General features: G+C 52.5%; 1 protein-coding gene across 8 annotated transcripts in view; it reads right to left on the bottom strand.

The window, feature by feature from the left end:
• LOC116956407 (SH3 and multiple ankyrin repeat domains protein 2-like) overlaps positions 1-9004 on the bottom strand; it is a 181867-nt gene extending 172863 nt beyond the window's left edge. For all 8 annotated transcript variants that reach the window (XM_076054306.1, XM_076054305.1, XM_076054308.1 and 5 more), the window contains exon 1: positions 8893-9004. The gene's annotated coding sequence lies outside the window, so the exon portion shown is untranslated. The remainder of the gene's footprint in view (positions 1-8892) is intronic.
• Between the last annotated feature and the right edge of the window lie 10836 nt (positions 9005-19840).

Here is a 19840-nt window from a genome sequence, read left to right as displayed (position 1 = left end):
TCCCCCAATGGCGATATTTACCGCACACCGCAACCGCGTGCTCATTTAAGGCCGAGCCGACCTAGGAGAGGCCACGGCACCACCGCTAACGCCGCCCTCGCGGTGAGAGCCGTGCGCGCGAGCGCAACTGTAAATGCGCACCCCTGCCGTGGCTAAATGAGGTCGCGTGCGGGGAGGGGGGGGGCGGTGATGTTCCTCCAAACGCGGAGGGGAGGAGGGAGGAAGGAGAGGGAGACGTATAAAAAAAAGCTGGGGAGGGGAAATTAAATAAGGCACACGCGACCATCTTTGCCCATCGCCGAAATTCCTCGGGCGCTAAAACGCAGTGGCGGGCACCCTCTGGCCAGAGTCAGCCGCTTGTGCGCTGGCGCGTAATTAATTGGGTTTTGCTCGACTTCGTATGCCATTAGTGTGACGGCAGGGCAGAAAAAACGCAAAAAAAAATTTTCCTTGATTTTCTTAAAACAAGGAATGCCGAGCCGGGAGAGAGCGAGCCTCGGGCCAGCCCCCCCCCCCGCACACCACCCCTGATCACCCCCCCCCCTCCCACCCCGGGAGAGTGATGGGCGCATCTCGTCGAAGCTCCGTCTTGCGCTCTCTGCCTCGAGGTTGAGTGTCCAAAATGGAATTCCGCTTCGGATGAACAAGCAGCCGGGCCGAGTGGTCAGCACGAAAGCCCCCCCCCCCAACCTCCCCCTCCCCCCAACCTCCCCCACCCCCTCCCCCCATTCAGTAGGTCGCGAGTTCAAATCCGAACCTCTTGTTTACGTAAAATATATTTTTTATGAGGATGAGTAGACGTCGCGGGAAAGATGTTGTACAAACAACCACGTAACGGTAACTTTTCAAATTGTATCACAATTGGTTTTTACACTTTCTGGCAATAACACAGTCGTGTCGAGATTTTAAAACACCAAACAGAAACGTTTGCAAGGAATCATGTCTGCGATTAACCCCATTACTTGTAAACGAACTCTGGTAGTATATGATGATGATGCATTGTCTTTGAAACTGATCGGTCAACACCAGAGACAGCTTTCTTTAGAGCCGAGTCTCAAACAGCGTTAGAGGTCGTCCATAAAAGTCAGAACGCCCCCTCAAATATGACGTCACAAAGCTCTGCCCCCCCCCCCCCCCCCCAGAAAAAAATAATAAGTCATGCTTCAAATCGCTTTAAACAATTGTCATTGTAGTGCGTATTTAATGCGGCGCTGCACTCTGATGTTGTAGGAGAAAACATTTATATAAAAAAGTCTATTTAATTCAGTAGAACGTGTTGTTTATATTTATTTAAAGTTGCCGCATTTTGATGTGACGTCACATTTCTCAAACCACCCCCCACCCCCCTCGTCACACATCGTCACAAATGTCTGACCCCTCCCCCCCACCCCCCCCCCCCAGGTGCGTGACGTCATTTACGCACGGCCCCTTAGACCAGAGGACGCCAAAAGGCGATTTTTGTCGTCGCCATCATCATCATCACGATCATCGCCAGCCACATGGCCCAACCACACCTGGATGAATGCCTTTGACCCACGCAACCTCCACGCAGTGATCCGCCCAGCAAGCGGACAAACGGGGCCCGATGTCGTCCCTCCACGCGCCTCCTCGTCCAAATCGGAAGCACGTTTCATTACGTTCCTCGACTGCACATCAAACTAAATCACCTTTTTGTTTTTGTTTTCAAACAGGTCTAGGCCCTACTCTTTGGTTCTATTCGGTAAAGTCACGTAGGTAAAAAAATTAAAACAACAAAAAAAAGTCGTGATTTTTGTTGTTTTATTTTTTTTACCTACGTGACTTTACCGAACAGAACCAAAGAGTGTGGATCCTTGCAGTCACGAAAGCTTCAAATCTAGAAAGGTCAGGCCCCCTACCGAGCTACGTAGCTGTGTTTTTTCAGAAGCGACCCTGGATAACGCAAGCGATAGCTCGACAAAGCGGGCTTATCGTCATCGCGTGGAAATTCGAAGCGACGGGCAAATGCTCCGAACGCGTGATGTCGATTCTGAATGTGGAGGGAGAGGGGGGGAAAAAACGGGAGGACCCGGAGAAAAATCCTCGAGACGCAAACTCCAAATATGCAGCAGCGGGCGCCGGGAGTCGGGATCGGACCCACGACCTCCCGCATACCCGGCGAGGGAGTTAACATCTCCTAGCCACCGTGGCACCGATGATACATGCCCACCGGTAATCATTCCTGCAAACCACCGACACGTCCCCCACGTGAGAACCCAACCCTAACCGGCGCGCATTCTCCAATCCACGGCGTATCTCTCCCCTCTTCCTCGCTCCTCGCTCACCGTAATTCCAAGAATGCAATGCGTACTCCTCCCCCCCTCCGCTTTTGAAGTTAATGTTCCACATTCTCCAACGACCACGGTTCTGACGGCAGCAGCAGCAGCAGCAGGTCAGGTCGCGCGAGCCGACGGGAGAACGCCATGTCGCTGCTGCGCGGGGGGGGGGGTGGCGGCAGAGGCGTCAAACGATGAGCTCCAACCTCGCCGGCCCACCCAATGAATTTCGAGGATCAGAAAGTCTCAAACGTGCGAAGTCGCTAAGCCACCACCGGGAGCCCTTGCCCCCAAGTCAAACGATCCCTCGGTGGAAATTACACGGCTCCTATTCCGGGAGGCAAGCCTCCCCCCCACGCCGCCGCCCGCCGATCACGCCGGGCCAACGCCGGGCCAACGCCGGGCCAACGCCGGGCCAACGCCGGGCTTGTGGTTGGAACCGTCCGGGCCCGCTAACGTTGGCACCATCGCAACGCGACTCGAACTCACGACCTTCCAAAACTGCGAGCGAGCGGCCGCCGAGCCGAACATTTTTTTTCTCATTTCCCCACACCACACCCACACCCCCCCCACCCCCCCCCCCCCCCCCCCACTTTTCCCGTCGGCAGAAAGATACACAGACCTCTCTCCTGGCACTGCGCTGTGCACACACATTCCAGCGAAGCTTACACAAAGACAAAGACCCCCCCCCCACACACCGTATAGCCTTTAGCAGACTGTCGGGGTAAGTGCTGGCAGCGCCTACGAGACCAGCAATGCACACGTGGGCAGGTGGGCGGGGAGGGGGGTGTGCTCAGCACCACGCTCGGCCGCCTTTGTTTCCCCCGGGGCAGCGGTCGACCGAGACGGGTGCCCGGAGACTGGTTCAAATTTTCGCCGCCGCCGCTGTCGGTCGCGAGCGGGAGGGATGGAACTGGCATCGCCGGGCACGCAGGTGGCGCTCCCCCCCCCCCCCACCGCGCTCACAAACACCCCCGCGGCCCCGCACGGCCACGTTAACAGGCCGCTGTTGGGTCGGTCCGCTCCGACGCAAACCCACAAACGCGCACGCAACGCACGCGGGGGGCGAGGGCTCTCCCTTCGGTTCCAGCGCCAACCCACATATCCAGCGGGGGATTAATGCACGAGAGAGGTTTTTATTTTTTCTTCTCTCCTTTGGTTCTTTCGGTAAAAGTCACGTAGAATGAGAATGAAATAATAAAATAAACTAACGTAGAAATTGAGAATAAAACAATGAAATAACGCAAAAAAATTCTCACGACGTTTCGGCCACAACGCAAGCGGCCGTCTGTGGCCGAAACGTCGTGAGAATTTTATCGTGTTATTTTATTGTTTTATTCTCATTCTACGTGGTGGTGACTTTACCGAAAGAAACCAAGGAAGATGAATCCTTGCAGTCACGAAAGCTTTAAATCGAAAAATAAAATAAGACAATAAAATTCTCACGACGTTTGGGCCACAACACAAGCGGCCTTCTTCAGGTGAAAGAACAGAACTGTCGGGACGACAGAGCTTGAATGAACGCTGTTAAGATTCGTAGCGTCTTGTTTAAGCTCGGTGAGAGGCGTGCAGAGCTCTTGACAGAGGAGTTTACCTATCAAAGCAGGAGAATTTAGCATTGAAATAGCTGAGGGATTAGCTTGTGACAGAAATAGCTGTGTTACGAAAGCTTTATATCGAAAAAAGAGGTTTTCTTGGGGGGGGGGGGGGTGGGGTTAGATCGCGTAAATATATAAATGTTGTGTCGTTAAACCCACCACCACCCGACACAGCCGATTGGTAAGGTGTGGTCACGTAAAAACAAAACGTGGCCAATTCGTTACGGGCTACAGTACCACCGGTTGAGCGTTGGAGAGCAAAGATTGTCAAAGTTGTGGATTCGCTCTCCAACACGCCGGGATGTGGCCGCACGAGCAACGAATTGGCCACGTTTTGTTTGCGCGACAGACCTTGCCAATTAGTCGCGTCGTCGGGTGGTGGCGGGTTTAACGACACAACATTTACATATTTACGCGATCGAACCCAAAACAAACAAACAAACAAAAAACCCCTCTATCATGGATGATATCGGTGTCGACAGCCTCTGGGGGGGGGTGTTAAACAGGCTTAATGCGACACAATACAAACGAGCAGGCGGCGACGCGATCGTTCATCGCGTCAGCATTCGGCGTTTGAAGGGAAACACATTCGGCGATGAAATAAAACAACAGCAACAACAGCAGCAGCAGCGTCGCGCAAAGTACGGCGAAACCATTCGGGTCGCGGTTTCGCAATTTTGCGCTCACGAGCACGCGGAGGGCCATTGTGTCGGTCGCAGTTTGCGTCGTTCGCGAGCAAACGAGGAGACGACGTGGATTTTTCTTTTTCACCTCGTGGGATTTTCGGTAAACGCGAGGGCCGTTTTGGATCGCCCTTTGGGCATTTTTTTTTGTGACGTCGTACGTAACCGTGTTAGAATGCCGATAGCTCGCGCAGCTTAATTATTTGAAAAAAAAATTTAATTGCGCATTCTTGAGTTTCTTTCTTAAGTTCCGTCAATAAAATACTTGTTTTTTTTACAGAAACATTGCCGCATATATATTTTTTTGGGTACAATTTAAGCAACCGTTAAGTAACGCGTCACGTCGGAGCACCTTTTGGCGGGAAAAATCGCCGGAAGTGACGCCACAAACGTGATGTCACTTCCTGTGATGTCACATTTTCGGAACAATCTGAAATTTTTGTATTTTTAACAAATCATAACTAACATCCCATTTTGTTGTTGGATTAATCCAATATTTGGGAACACGCTTTAAATGCAAACATAAATATCCATGCCTGTCAACCCCTTATCAGTGCCCTACCTTATTAACAGACCAATTCATCCCTTATTGGTCACCCCGTGCCCCTTATAAATCTCAACGTTCATCCGACAAAGTCCCATCACAAGGGAGGAACACACGCAAATAGACAAACACATTTATTTTGCCCGTATTGAAACGGCTGTACGCCGTATGGACCTGCAAACTCAATTTCCCTGCACAAGAATACGGGGCAAACCGTGTGGGTTGGCAGCTATGAAGATCCATCTTATGGCCTACTATTGGTAGAAGTGTTGGTAAGTGAACGCACACAAATATGGACTTTGCCAAACAGACAACTGGAGGACCCGGAGAAAAATCCACACGACCACGGAGAGAGAGATACGAAAAACTCCAAATATCTAGCACGCGTCCGGGTCGGGATCGAACCAATGACCTCCTGCGTAGCAGGCGAGGTAGTTGTGACGGAGTGGCCACCAATGAATTGATAGGTGAACACACAAATATGGACTTGCCCAAACAGATAAGTGCTCACAGTGTGAGAAAATACTCTCGCAGAGCTGTTACGATGACAAAAAAAAATAGGGTGAAGAAAATATTCCCGACGACGGAATCACCCGCAGCGAGCCTGACCTCGTCAGATCTCAGAAGCCAAGCGGGGATTTGGAGCCCGAACATCGCTGGTACTGGTCACCTCCCTGCACAATGAGCAGCCACATGCGTTGAGTATAATCCATCTTAAACGTGGAGGGGAAAAATACGGAGGAACTGGAAAAAAAATCCACGCGACCGCATGGAAGAAAGACACCGCAAACTTCCAAATATACAGCAGCAGCAGCAGGCGTCAGGGTTGGGATCGAACTGACGACCTCCTGTAGACCTGGCGAGGTAGTTAACATCACCTCGCCACCGTGATAATGATGACGAGAGAGACACGCAAACTTCCAAATATACAGCAGCAGCAGCAGGCGTCAGGGTCGGGATCGAACTGACGACCTCCTGTAGACCAGGCGAGGTAGTTAACATCACCTAGCCACCGTGATAATGATGATGACAGAGACGCAAACTCCAAATATAGAGCAGCAGGAGCAGGCGTCACAGGGTCAGGATCGAACCGACGACCTCCTGTATACCAGGCGAGGTAGTTAACATCTCCTAGCCACCGTGATGATGATGACGAGAGACGCAAACTTCCAAATATACAGCAGCAGGCGTCAGGGTCGGGATCGAACTGACGACCTTCTGTAGACCAGGCGAGGTAGTTAACATTTCCTAGCCACCGTGATAATGATGACGAGAGAGACACGCAAACTTTCAAATATACAGCAGCAGCAGGCGTCAGGGTCGGGATCGAATTTACGACATCCTGTATACCAGGCGAGGTAGTCAACATCACCTAGCCACCGTGATGATGATGACGAGAGACGCAAACTTCCAAATATACAGCAGCAGGGGTCAGGGTCGGGATCGAACTGACGACCTCCTGTAGACCAGGCGAGGTAGTTAACATCACCTAGCCACCGTGATAATGATGACGAGAGACGCAAACTTCCAAATATACAGCAGCAGCAGCAGGCGTCACAGGGTCAGGATCGAACCGACGACCTCCTGCGTACCAGGCGAGGGAGTTAACATCTCCGAGCAATCGCGGGGTTGGGGGGAGGAGATGGAGCGATGAAATCCGCAAGGCGCTGCGACGGATCGTAATGTCGCAGGATCACGACGACTCCCTGGGGAGGCACCCTCGACCAGCAGTGGATCGAGCATGACCGATGGGCGCTTGACGGTGAAAATTATTTCCCTCGAAATGGGGCCGTCCATAAATGACGTCACGCGATTTTGGACGATTTTTTGAACCCCTCCCCCCTCAAATATGACGTCACAAGGCTCTGCCCCCCCCCCCCCCAAAACCATATTTACATTTTGAAAATAAAACACGCTTCAAATCGCTTTAAACTATTGTCATTGTAGTGCGTATTTAATGTGGCGCTGCACTCTGATGTTGTAGGTAGAAAACATTTATTAAAAAGTCTATTTAATTTATTTAAAGTCGCGCATTTTGATGTGACGTCACATTTCTCAAACCCCTCGCCCCCCTCGTCACACATCGTCACAATTGTCTGAAGCCCCCCCCCCCCCCCCCCAGGTGCGTGACGTCATTTACGGACGGCCCCAATTCCACGTTCTTATGACAAGGCCCAGTCCATCGCCGTCTTTGGCAAATGCTTTCTGCCGACGACGTAACTGCACCTGATGTTTGAGTCTCACTTTTTCACATTTTACCAACCCCGGATGGAGAGATGATGATTGGCCAGCATAGGGCAGTGCGGAAGAGCACACATTAAGTTGTACTCTACTCATATGCTCCCACGCATCCTGCAGATAATCTCCCTGCGTTCCCACCAACCCGCACTGCCCAACGTGGTGAAGTATGGTCATATAACACCAACGACCCATCCCCCCCCCCATCATCCAGCAGTGGATTGAACCAAGGGTATTTGCCACATGTATGTTACACGGTAAGGGTGTGGCACGTGCACATTTCGTATGGCACGTGAACACAAACACGTGTACACACGCAAAGACAAATATTCCCCGTGTAGCCTTTAACAGACTGTTGGGGCAAGTGCTGTTAGCGAGCACCTTTGATGGCCGGCACGGTACACGAGTGGGTGGGTGGCCAACACCACGCCCGGCCGCCTTTGTCTCCCCAGTGGCGATGTTTACACACCGCACCGGGTACTCATTTGAGGCCGAGTCGACCTAGGGGATGCCCAGGACCGGTTCAGATAATCGTCACCGGTGGTGGCCGTGAGCGGGAATCGAACTCGGGTCGCCGGGTTCGTAGCGGAGCGTGGCGCTAACTGCTGCACCACCGCTCCCCACCATATATATGTGTATACACAAAGATCCCCCGTATAGCCTTAACAGACTGTAGGGGCAAGTGCTGTTAGCGAACACACACACACGGGCATATATATACACGCGCGTACACAAATGTTGAATAGACCCACACACACGTGTACACACACACACGGGTACACAGGCAGACACACGCACCACACACACACGCGCGTACACAACGGTGAACACCCACACACACACGTGTACAGGCAGAAGGGGATACACACAGACACACACATAGCATGGTCAACATACCCACACACACACACGTGTACAGGCAGAAGGGGATACACACACAGACACACACACAGCATGGTCAACATACCCACATACACACGTGTACAGGCAGAAGGGGATACACACACAGACACACACACCACGGTCAACATACCCACACACGTGTACAGGCAGAAGGGGATATACACATCGATACACACACACCACGGTCAACATACCCACACACACACACGTGTACAGGCAGAAGGGGAGATACACAGACACACACCACGGTCAACATACCCACACACACACACGTGTACAGGCAGAAGGGGATACACACACAGACACACACACCACGGTCAACATACCCACACACACACACGTGTACAGACAGAAGGGGATACACACATCGATACACACACACCACGGTCAACATACCCACACACACACACGTGTACAGGCAGAAGGGGAGATACACAGACACACACACCACGGTCAACATACCCACACACACACACACACGTGTACAGGCAGAAGGGGATACACACACAGACACACACACACCATGGTCAACATACCCACACACACGTGTACAGGCAGAAGGGGAGATACACACACACACCACGGGGATATCTCCACACGCAGCACGCTACACTCACCACCCCTGCACTCACCACGCCGCTCCTGCACTCCCCACGCGGCTCCTGCACTCAGCACCTCGCCGCGTCTCTGCTGCTGTTGTTCGGCTCCACGCGATGCACGGGAGGGGCTCTACCGCTAGGGGGCGGGGCTTAATGGGAAGGGGCGGGGCTTCTCGGCGGGGTGGGGCGAGGCGGGGCGGGGCAAGATGGCCCCGTTTGGGGGGGAGGGGCGAGGTGGCACGGTGGGGGGGAGGGCGAGATAGCCCGAGTGGGGGGGGGGGGCGAGATGGCCCGAGTGGGGGGGGGGGCGAGATGGCCCGAGTGGGGGGGGGGCGAGATGGCTCGGGTGGGGGGGGGGCGAGATGGCCCGAGTGAGGGGGGGGGCGAGATGGGCCGAGTGAGGGGGGGGCGAGATGGCCCGAGTGGGGGGAGGCGAGATGGCTCGGGTGGAGGGGGGGGGGGCGAGATGGCCCGAGTGGGGGGGTGGGGGGTGGGGGCGAGATGGCCCGAGTGGGGGGGGCGAGATGGCCCGAGTGGGGGGGGGGGCGAGATGGCTCGGGTGGAGGGGGGGCGAGATGGCCCGAGTGGGGGGGGGCGAGATGGCTCGGGTGGGGGGGGGGCGAGATGGTCCGAGTGGGGGGGGCGAGATGGCCCGAGTGGGGGGGGCTAGGTGTGGCTCGGGTGGGGGGGGGGCGAGATGGTCCGAGTGGGGGGGGGGCGAGATGGCCCGAGTGAGGGGGGGGCGAGATGGCTCGGATGGGGGGGCTAGGTGTGGCACGGGTGGGGGGGGGCAAGATGGCCTGGGTGGGGGGGAGAGGCGAGGTGGCACGGGGGAGAACACGATGGCAAAGGTGGGGAGGAGGGGGGCGAGATGGCCCCGGGTGGGGGGCAGGGGGCGAGGTGGCACGGGTGGGGTGGAGGGGTGAGTTTCGCACGGGTGGGCGAGATGGCCCGGGTGGGGGGCGAGGTGGCAAGGGTGGGGGGTGGAGGCGTGGCCTGAGATTATTAGTGCCCGCCCATAGGCACGCCCCCAGCTCAACCCCCCAAGAGTGGTATCACAACCACGGTGCATTAATGACCTTCAAAATATTAACAGATTTTCGCTTGTGACGCTCACAACTATTATTTGATTACTAACTTGCTCTGCATTCATTTTTTTGTGTCAAATCACCTTCATAGAAACTTATTTTTTTCAATAACCACCTTGCTAATATTACATTCAGCATATTCTTGGTTCTTTCGGTAAAGTCACGTTGAAGGGAAACAATAACCAAGAATATGAATCACTGCAGTCACGAAAGCTTCAAATCAAAATTTTACATTCATCATGTTTGTGTGCGGAACAAATGATATTTCTGTTCCTTGCTTCCTCCACTCAACTCGTGTACATATTAAAAGTGTGTGTGTAAGTCGATGTGTGTCTGTCTTTTTCGCCCGGGCAACGCAGGGGTACTTACAGCTAGTGACCTCAAAGTTACATTTCGATTTAAAGTTTTCGTGACTGCAGGGATTCATCTTCTTGGTTCTTTCGGTGAAGTCACGTGGAAGGGAAATAATAAAATAATTTTAAAAAATAAACATAATACGATAAAATTCTCACGACGTTTCGGCCACAACGCAAGCAGCCGTCCTCAGGTGAAGAAACAGAGCTGTCGGAAAGCTAAAAGTTATTGGTTTCAAGCACCCCGACTCCGCTGCTGATGAGACACTGCGCGTCGAACCCGATCCTCTGCTTCATTGAAACCGGTCCTCTCCGCTTAGCGCGATTGCCTACGTACGGCACGAAAGAAATTCAAACGAATAATGACTCAACGCTGCTGAAACCATGCCGTATCTTACGGATTATGTAAGATACGGTAGAGCTTTATGTTATTTTATATGCGGAGAGACAGCGACATAAGGGAGACTCATTGTCTGCTTATCTATAATGTAGCAATTTAGAATGTCCATTGAGCTGACATCCATCATCGTTTGAATACGTTGCTCCGGTTAAAGGTGCAGCCCTACAATTGCTCGCACGCGCTACTGCTGCTGTAACGACATCCACTCAAGGAAACTCTACAAAGCCTCCCCCCCCCTCACACACACACACATTTGATGTTTTGGTATACTCTTCCACGCCGGCCAGACGTCATTGAAGAGGTGGGAGTACTCACACTTTGCCCCACCACACGCGAGCTGGCGGTCGACTTAACCGAGGTGAACCCATTGGTACCGCTGGCTGGACAGAGGCGGCGGGGGAGGATTTAAGGAACCTGTCACGGTGGCTAGGAGATGTTAACTCCCTCGCCTGGTATGCAGGGGGTCGTGGGTTCGATCCCGACCCTGACGCCTGCTGCTGCTGTATATTCGGAGTCTGCGTGTGTGTGTGTCTCTCTCATCATCATCACGGTGGCTAGGAGATGTTAACTCCCTCGCCTGGTATACAGGAGGTCGTGGGGTTTCGATGCTGACCCTGACACCTGCTGCTGTATATTTGGAGTCTGCGTGTCTCTCTCTCATCATCATCATCACGGTGGCTAGGAGATGTTAACTACCTCGCCTGGTGTACAGGAGGTCATGGGGGTTCGATGCTGACCCTGACGCCTGCTGCTGCTGTATATTTGGAGTCTGCGTGTGTGTCTCTATCTCATCATCATCACGGTGGCTAGGAGATGTTAACTACCTCGCCTGGTGTACAGGAGGTCGTGGGGGTTCGATGCTGACCCTGACGCCTGCTGCTGCTGTATATTTGGAGTCTGCGTGTGTCTCTCTCTCTCATCATCATCATCACGGTGGCTAGGAGATGTTAACTACCTCGCATGGTGTACAGGAGGTCGTGGGGGTTCGATGCTGACCCTGACGCCTGCTGCTGCTGTACATTTGGAGTCTGTGTGTGTGTCTCTCTCACCGTGGTCGCGTGGACTTTTCTCCAGGGTCCTCCGGCTGCTCCCCTCCACGTTTCGCATCAACGTCACCACGCGTTTAGAGTCTTTGTTCGCTGTACATTTCCACGTGATGAGCCTCGTCGCTTCTGAAAAAAAGAGTTGGAGAGCTCAGTGGGCCTTAGCTGGTAAAAAAAAAAAAAGTTCAACTGTTACATTTTGGTAAAATACAGGGTGTTTCACGAAGATGGACTCAGTTTCAAAGATAGAGCGATTTCAAATCGGGTCGATCTTGATGAAACAGCGTGTAGTTTTAACTGCCTCGCCAGGAAGATGGAATCGAACCGGCCACCTCTGGATTACACACCCAGTGCCCTGACCGACAAACACACCGCGATGGCAAATAAAATTCCAAGTTGCTTCGAGTAATTCTAAAACCGGACACCTTGGGCCTGGGTTTCCCTGTGAATGTGTTGCCTGGAATGGCATTGAGAGACGAAAAGAGGGGCTCGGCAATTAAAAGAACGCACACGCAGAAAGATCCCCCCGTGTAGCCTGTAACAGACTGTCGGGGCAAGTGCTGTTAGCGAGCAGCACCTGTGAAGGTCGGAACGGCACGCGAGGGGGGTGGGTGGCCAGCACCACGCCCGGCCGCCTTTGTCTCTCCCAGTGGCGATGTTTACTACACACCGCACCAGGTACTCATTTGAGGCTGAGTCGACCTAGGGGAGGCCCAGGGCCGGTTAGAATAATCGTCACTGGGCGTCACTTGGCGTTGGCCATAGCGCAGCGCTAACCGCTGCACTACCGCTCCGCATTGAGAGAAATAAAGAGGGACTCGGTAATTAAAGAACGCACACACACACACACGTGCACACACACACGTGCGCACATACACGTGCGCACACATACACACACGTGCACACACGTGCACACACACGTGCACACACACACGTGCACACACACACATGCACACACACGTGCACACACACACGCGTGCACACACACACGCGTGCACACACACGCACACATACACACACACACGAGTTTCCATTCGGTAAGGTCCAGTCCGTCCGAGACCATCCCTCTACCTGGCACACTGACATCGCATGCCCGGCCCTCACCCTTCGTCCTGCGGGTGGTGTGCCCACAGGACTTGGCCCGGTGGGCGAGCCTCAGATTCAAGAAGGACGGCGGAGGGTACCGACACGGTCGTGGAACAAGGGACCGGCTCTCTTCCCTCTCACAGATTTTTTTTTTTTTAGGGGCCATGGGGGTACGCCAGTGCCGGATGAAGCTAGTGCGGTGCCTGTTGCATATGTTATAAAAGGGGACCCAAAATTAAATAAAATGAAAACACGTAAATATTAAAAAAACACACGTTTGTAACCTTCATCGTAAAGTAATTGTATAATTGCATTTGTTATACGGCCAGATAATACGACAAATCGCTAACCTTAAACACCCAGTCGTTCATAAAAGTAATATAGTACTATAGTAATAGAGCAAGTGCAGAATAACTGAAGCGGAATTGATAGCTTGAAAGCATTTAGCGCGGGGCCTTTGAATGTGCGGGGCCAGTGTGTATCTACTTTTGCCACGAGGATTATCCGGCACGTGTGGTAGACTGCTTCTCCGGTCTACACGCGCGTACACACACATGTGCACACACACACACGTGCACACAAAGATCCCCCGTATAGCCTTAACAGACTGTAGGGGCAAGTGCTGTTAGCAAGCACCTATGAAGGCCGGAACGGTACACGAGTGGGTGGGTGGCCAGCACCACGCCCGGCAGCCTTAGTCTCCCCAGTGGCAATGTTTACACACCGCACCAGGTACTCATTTAAGGCTGAGTCGACCTACATACACACACGCACATACACTCCAATACAAAATACAAAGATCCCCCCTATAGCCTTAACAGACTGTAGGGGCAAGTGCTGTTTGCGAGCACCTATGAAGGCCGGAACGGTACACGAGGGGGTGGGTGGCCAGCACCACGCCCGACCGCCTTTGTCTCGACAGTGGCAATGCTTTTATCTACCGCACCGGGTACTCATTTGAGGCTGAGTCGACCTAGGGGACCGGTTCAGATAATCGTCACTGGTATTGGCCGTGAGTGGGAATCGAACCCGGGTCGCCAGGTTCAAAGGGCAGCGCGCTAACCGCTACACTACCGCTCCCCACAACACGTGCACACACACACGTGCACACACACACACACGTGCGCACACATACACACACACAGGTGCACACGCACGTGCACACACACACACGTACACACACACGTGCACATACACACGTGCACACACACGTGCACACACATACATGCACACACGCGCACACACACATGCGCACACGCGCGCACACACACACGTGCACACACACACACGCGCACACACACGTGCACACACACGTGCACATACACACACACGTGCACACACACGTGCACACACACACACGTGCACACACGTGCACACACACACGTGCGCACACACACACGTGCACACACACGTGCACACACTCGCGCACACACACGTGCACACACACGTGCACACACACACGTGCACACACACACACACGTGCACACACACGTGCACACACACGCGTACACACACGTGCACACACACGTGCACACACACGTGCACGCACACACACGTGCACACACATGTGCACACACACACGTGCACACACACACGTGCACACACACACGTGCACACACACGTGCACACACACACACACACGTGCACACACAGACAGTGCACACACACGTGCACACACACACACACGTGCACACACACACACACACACGTGCACACACAGACAGTGCACACACACGTGCACACATACACACACGTGCACACACACACACGTGCACACACACACACGTGCACACACACACACACGTGCCGCCATATTATTATTATAACCTCGGTCGGAAAAACGCCACCGCCGACGTTCGAGACCGATAACCGAACGGGCAGCCAAGGAATGGAACGCATCTGGAAATTTTTCGTCCAAAACCAAGGAGATGGAGCGATGCAATCGGCTCGCGTGGGTGAATAATTCTTACACCGCAGGACCGGGCGTGGGGAGGACTTCATCCAGCAGTGGATTGAGCGTGGCCGACGACGGTGATGGTGGAGTCGGTGCGCGATTTGAATCCGCGCCATTCTGAGAAGGCTGTCCGTTAGATTCAAAGTCAGTCTCGTTCCTAAATTCACAATTTGGGTTTCCCGCGCGTCCAATTGCTAGGCACCTTTCTCTTTGAAAATTGCATTCATTATTGAGCGTGTCCTTGCCAGCTGAGAACTCGCATAGATATGCGTCTCATTCCTATGCCACTCCAATGCCAGACGTATCAATCACCTTGCCTCCTCTTGCATTAAAGTCACCGACCCATTACGATGTCATAATGCGTCCAAGCAACCAGCCACGTGGCTCAGTGGCATAGCGAGAGGGCCGGAGGGAGGGGTGGGGGGGGGGGGGCTCAGCCCATCATCCATCAGGGGATCTATAAAATGGTTATCACTTTGTGGGACAGTTAACGGTGGATGTGCCATGGATGAGAATGCGACCCCTGTCATAGGAATGTGGAATTGTAACCCACTGCATCAGGGCTGTAAACACGAGCCACGTACGGTGCGAAATAAGTTCAACGGCAATGCGTTCGCGAGCGATGCCTCCGATACTCATCTGAGCAGGGAAATATTTTCGACCTTGAATGCATTAATCTCCGTGTTAAAAACCGGATTCGTTTCTTACATCACGCTGCAACGATGCACGGTACATGCCTTGGGGTAGGCGGAGGGGGAGCATTGTCCTACCCCAAACAGTCGAGCACTTTATTACTGGTAGGAACCTCCTGGTGACACCACCAGCCCACAGGGGATTATTGTGTCCGTCCGTCCGTCGTACATCCAAAAATGGGAGGGGTGGGGCTGGGTGGAGAGGGGAGAGTTGGGGAGGAAGGGGCTGGGTGGGGGGTGGGAGGGGTGTGGCTGGGTGGGGAGGGGCTGGTCACCCCGTGGTGCCCTTATAAAACTCAACGTTTAACCTACTCACGCCGGCTTGTGCCCGCCCTCACAGTCGGGCATATTGTGCTGCATACACCACGTGGTGGTGCCGCCTTGTGACCCTGGCCATTGACCGAGCAACCCAACGTTCCTACCAGCTCCCTCCGCAGGAGAATGTGTTTATTGCCCTTTGTTCATTCCAGTCAAGCCTGAGCGGCCGTGGGTTCGATGCCGACGCTGACGACGCCTGCTCTATATTTGGAGTTTGATTGTCTCTCTCTGTCTCCCCACGGTCCGGTGGATTTTTATCCAGGTCCTACAGTCCCCTCCCTCCCCCCCTTTACACATTTAGAGTCAACGTCACGCCTTCACGAGCACTGCATTTGTCTAGAGGGAGGTGACTAGTCCCAGCGCTTTGCAGGCTCAAGATTTGCCTGCTTGGCTTCCGAGATTCTGACGAGATCGGGACTCGCTGCGGGCGATTCGGTCGTCGTCAAATATTTTAATTCACCGTATTTTTTTTGTTTGTTGGTCATCGTCACAGCTCTGCAAAATTATTTTCTCACAGTGTGGGCAATTGTCTGTTTGGGGGAGTCCATATTTACCAATTCGTTGGCGACCACTCCGTCATAACGTGGTGGCGAGATGTTAACTACCTCGCCTAGTACGCAGGAATTCATGGGTTCGATCCCAACCTGGACGCCATCTGGATATTTGGAGTTTGCGTGTCTCTCTCTCTCTCCGTGGTCGCGTGGATTTTTCTCCGGGTCCTCCGGTTTTCCCCTCCACATTTAGAAACAACAACAACAACACGCGTTTAGAGTATTTGGCTGTTATAAATGTCCACACGATGGTGATAAGCCACTTCGTTGAGCTATCATTTGTGATAGCCAGGGCGCTCAAATTATTTTGGTAAAAACTCGCCCCCACTAAAGAGGGCATCGCAATACTTTACAATATAAATTAATCAAAGGTAGTAATCCTACCTATGAAATCAAGACACACCAATAAAAAAAAATATCAAAATGAGAGAGGACATACTTGAGGAAAAGCTAAAAGGAAAAAATGAGGTCTTGCAGACTTTCCTGAACTGTCTGCTGATCGGAGCCAATCGCAGGGCCGGTGGAAGGGAGTTCCAGACCTTTGGTTCCACACTTGAGTAGGCCCCACCGCTCAGTGGGGCCTTACCTGGTAAAATAAAACATTGTTGTAGTTTCAGGAGTCTTTCTCAAGATAGTCATGCTTAGGTTTCTGCAGTGGTGGGGGGGACGATGCTGATTTCCCACTGAATGATTTGCAGTGTCAATTTTTCAAATTCGGAACATTTTTTGGATCGTGGCGCACCGGCGTACACGTGGCTTATTTTACAATCACGCCACCAGATCTTTAAAGTCCGCCGTGAAGCAAACTGCACATCTTTTCGCATGGTTAGACATGGGTACGTCTGTTAACTTTTAACGACTGTTGGGGAAAGTGCTGTGAGCGGGCACCTATGAAGGCCGGCACGGCACACGAGGGGGTTGGTGGTCAATACCACGCCCGATCGCCTTTGTCTCCCCAGTGGCAATGTTTACACTATGCACCAGGTACTCATTTGATGCCGAGTTGACCTCAGGGAGGCCCAAGACCGGTTCAGATAATCGTCACTGAATTTGACCATGAGCAGGAATCAAACTCGGGTGCCCGGGTTCGCAACGCACACACACAGGTACACAGACATGAACTTATACGCGAAATACCGTGTTCATAATAAAGTACACACACGTGCACACTTACACACATTTACACAGGACAAGTCTACACGCGACCGCTCTATGGGCCGACCGAAACTGAATTTCTGGTTTCGGCCGAAACTGAAAGTAAATGTTTTTAAAAATTTCGGCCGAAACCTAAAAGTTAAAAATTTACTTGTTTGACTTGCATCCCACCGGGATTTTTTGTTGCACACAGCGTTGGTGTACGGTGCTTTTTTCAGGAATATTTTGCTGTGTTTTTTTGTCATGGATTTTCTGTTTGCACAGTCACATAGTCACTTTTAAGATGTTTTTCTTGTTCGTGTTTTTTTCATTTGTTTGTTGTGGTTGCACCCGATTCAAGAGCCGAATTGCTCACAGGGCTATACCAAAATAAACAAACTGAAACTTTCGGCCGAAACCGAAACTACGTCGAAAGAGGCCGTTTGCCAACTATCGTCGCCGAAAGCGAAACCGAATCTGTCGGCCTCTATCCCGCTCCCCATATTTTTATTTTATTATTTCCCTTCTACGTGACTTTACCGAAAGGTCCAAGAATTTCAAAAAAATACAACCAATCGCCCTTCGCCACCGAATGGCGGTAACGTCTACGTGACTTTACCGAAAGGTCCAAGAATTTCAAAAAAATACAACCAATCGCCCTTCGCCACCGAATGGCGGTAACGTCGCCGGGCTAGCTGCACTTTGAAGCCAAGTGAAGTGTCGAAGGCTCACTGGCAGGTCATGGAACAAACCCAGCATGTGCCATGGGTTGACCGACTGAGATGACTTGCAGATGCACCACCTGTGCTCCCCCCCCCCCCCACTGTGACATATCGCTGCGTTGTAGCCGCCCGGCACTCCACTCGTTATTGCGAGCGCCGCTCCTCCGCCCTCCGTTGTTGATTGAGGTCGTGTGCCTCCAATTGCCCAATTGCGTCCTTCGCGAGCCTCCTCCTCCACAGGGGCCGATCTTGACTTTTTGTAGATTTTGTTCTTTTTTTGGAAATTTTAGTTGAAAGCAAAACATAAACCCTGAGTTATAAGCATGTACTTGCGGGGAGCGGTGATGTAGGTAGAGATTAGGGCGCTGCGCTACGAACCCGGCCACCCGAGTTCGATTCCCGCTCGCGGCCAATACCATTGACGATCATCTTAAACGGTTCTGGGCCTACCCTAGGTCGACTCAGCCTCAAATGAGTACCTGGTGCGGCGTGTAAACATTGCCACTGGGGAGACAAAGGCGGTCGGGCGTGGTGCTGGCCACCCACCCCCCTTGTATGCCGTGCCGGCCTTCATAGTTGCTGCTACTCGCTAACACGGGGTTGGAGTCTTTGTTTGTTCGAGTGTTAACCCGCAACGCATTTGGAATTTGAGTTAACGACGCTTCGCTGGCGATTTACAGCAGCAGCAGCATCATCAGGCGATTGCCACGCATTGTCACGGTTTTTGATCACGTGAACACAACCCCCCCCACCTCATTAATTGGCCTCGTCACGGGGTGGGGGGGGGGGGGTGCACGACACAGTCACATTTACGCGATTGAACCCCAGCAACAACCCATACCCTATATTCTTGGTTCTTTCGGTAAAGTCACGTAGAAGGGAAAACAATAAAATAATAAAAATATAAAATTCTCACGACGTTTCGACTGCAACAAAAGCAATCATCATCAGGTGTGAAAACCACAGCAAGAAAATTTGAAAAAAGTGGCGGTTATTTTTAACGTCAGCACCACGGAGAGCGATTTGACAGTTTGTTCAGATGGACGAGTCCATCTATGTTCGACGAGTCCATCTATATTCATATTCTTGGTTCTTTCGGTAAAGTCACGTTGAAGGGAAAACACATCGTCACAAATGTCTGACCCCCCACCCACCCCCTAGGTGCGTGACGTCATTTATGGACGGCCCCTTTCCTGTCCGTAAAATTCACGCAAACATTCGGCAGCCTCGGATTTCGGCCGCCCTGATTGGAGCTCCGACTGCCGACTCAACAGTCGATACTTCTGACTCTATTGTATGTCGGGTGTGTAGGGCATATATGGCTCTATAGTAGATACTACTGACTCATCGTCACCGAGGGAGACAAAGGCGGCCGGGCGTGGTGCTGTCCACTCACCCCCTCGTGTGCCATGCCGGCCTTCATAGGTGCTCGCTAACAGCACTTGCCCCAACAGTCTGTTAAGGCTATACAGGGGATCTTTGTCTTTGCGTCCACAGATGTCACGAAACACAACGGAGCGAGTGTCTCATTTTAAATGTTTTTTAAAGGTCTCCTTGCATCGGGGGAAAAAAAACCCCTACATCTGCAGTACCGCGCTAATCTTTCATTTTAGAAACCATAAAACAAAGCAACGCCTGAA

The sequence above is a fragment of the Petromyzon marinus genome, chromosome 65 (genome assembly GCF_048934315.1).
Source record: "Petromyzon marinus isolate PM22_M1 ecotype Great Lakes invasive population chromosome 65, UKy_Petmar_22M1.pri1.0, whole genome shotgun sequence".
NCBI lineage: Eukaryota > Metazoa > Chordata > Hyperoartia > Petromyzontiformes > Petromyzontidae > Petromyzon > Petromyzon marinus.
The sequence above is the reverse complement of the archived record's forward strand: the minus strand, read 5'-3'. Positions and strand labels throughout refer to the sequence as shown.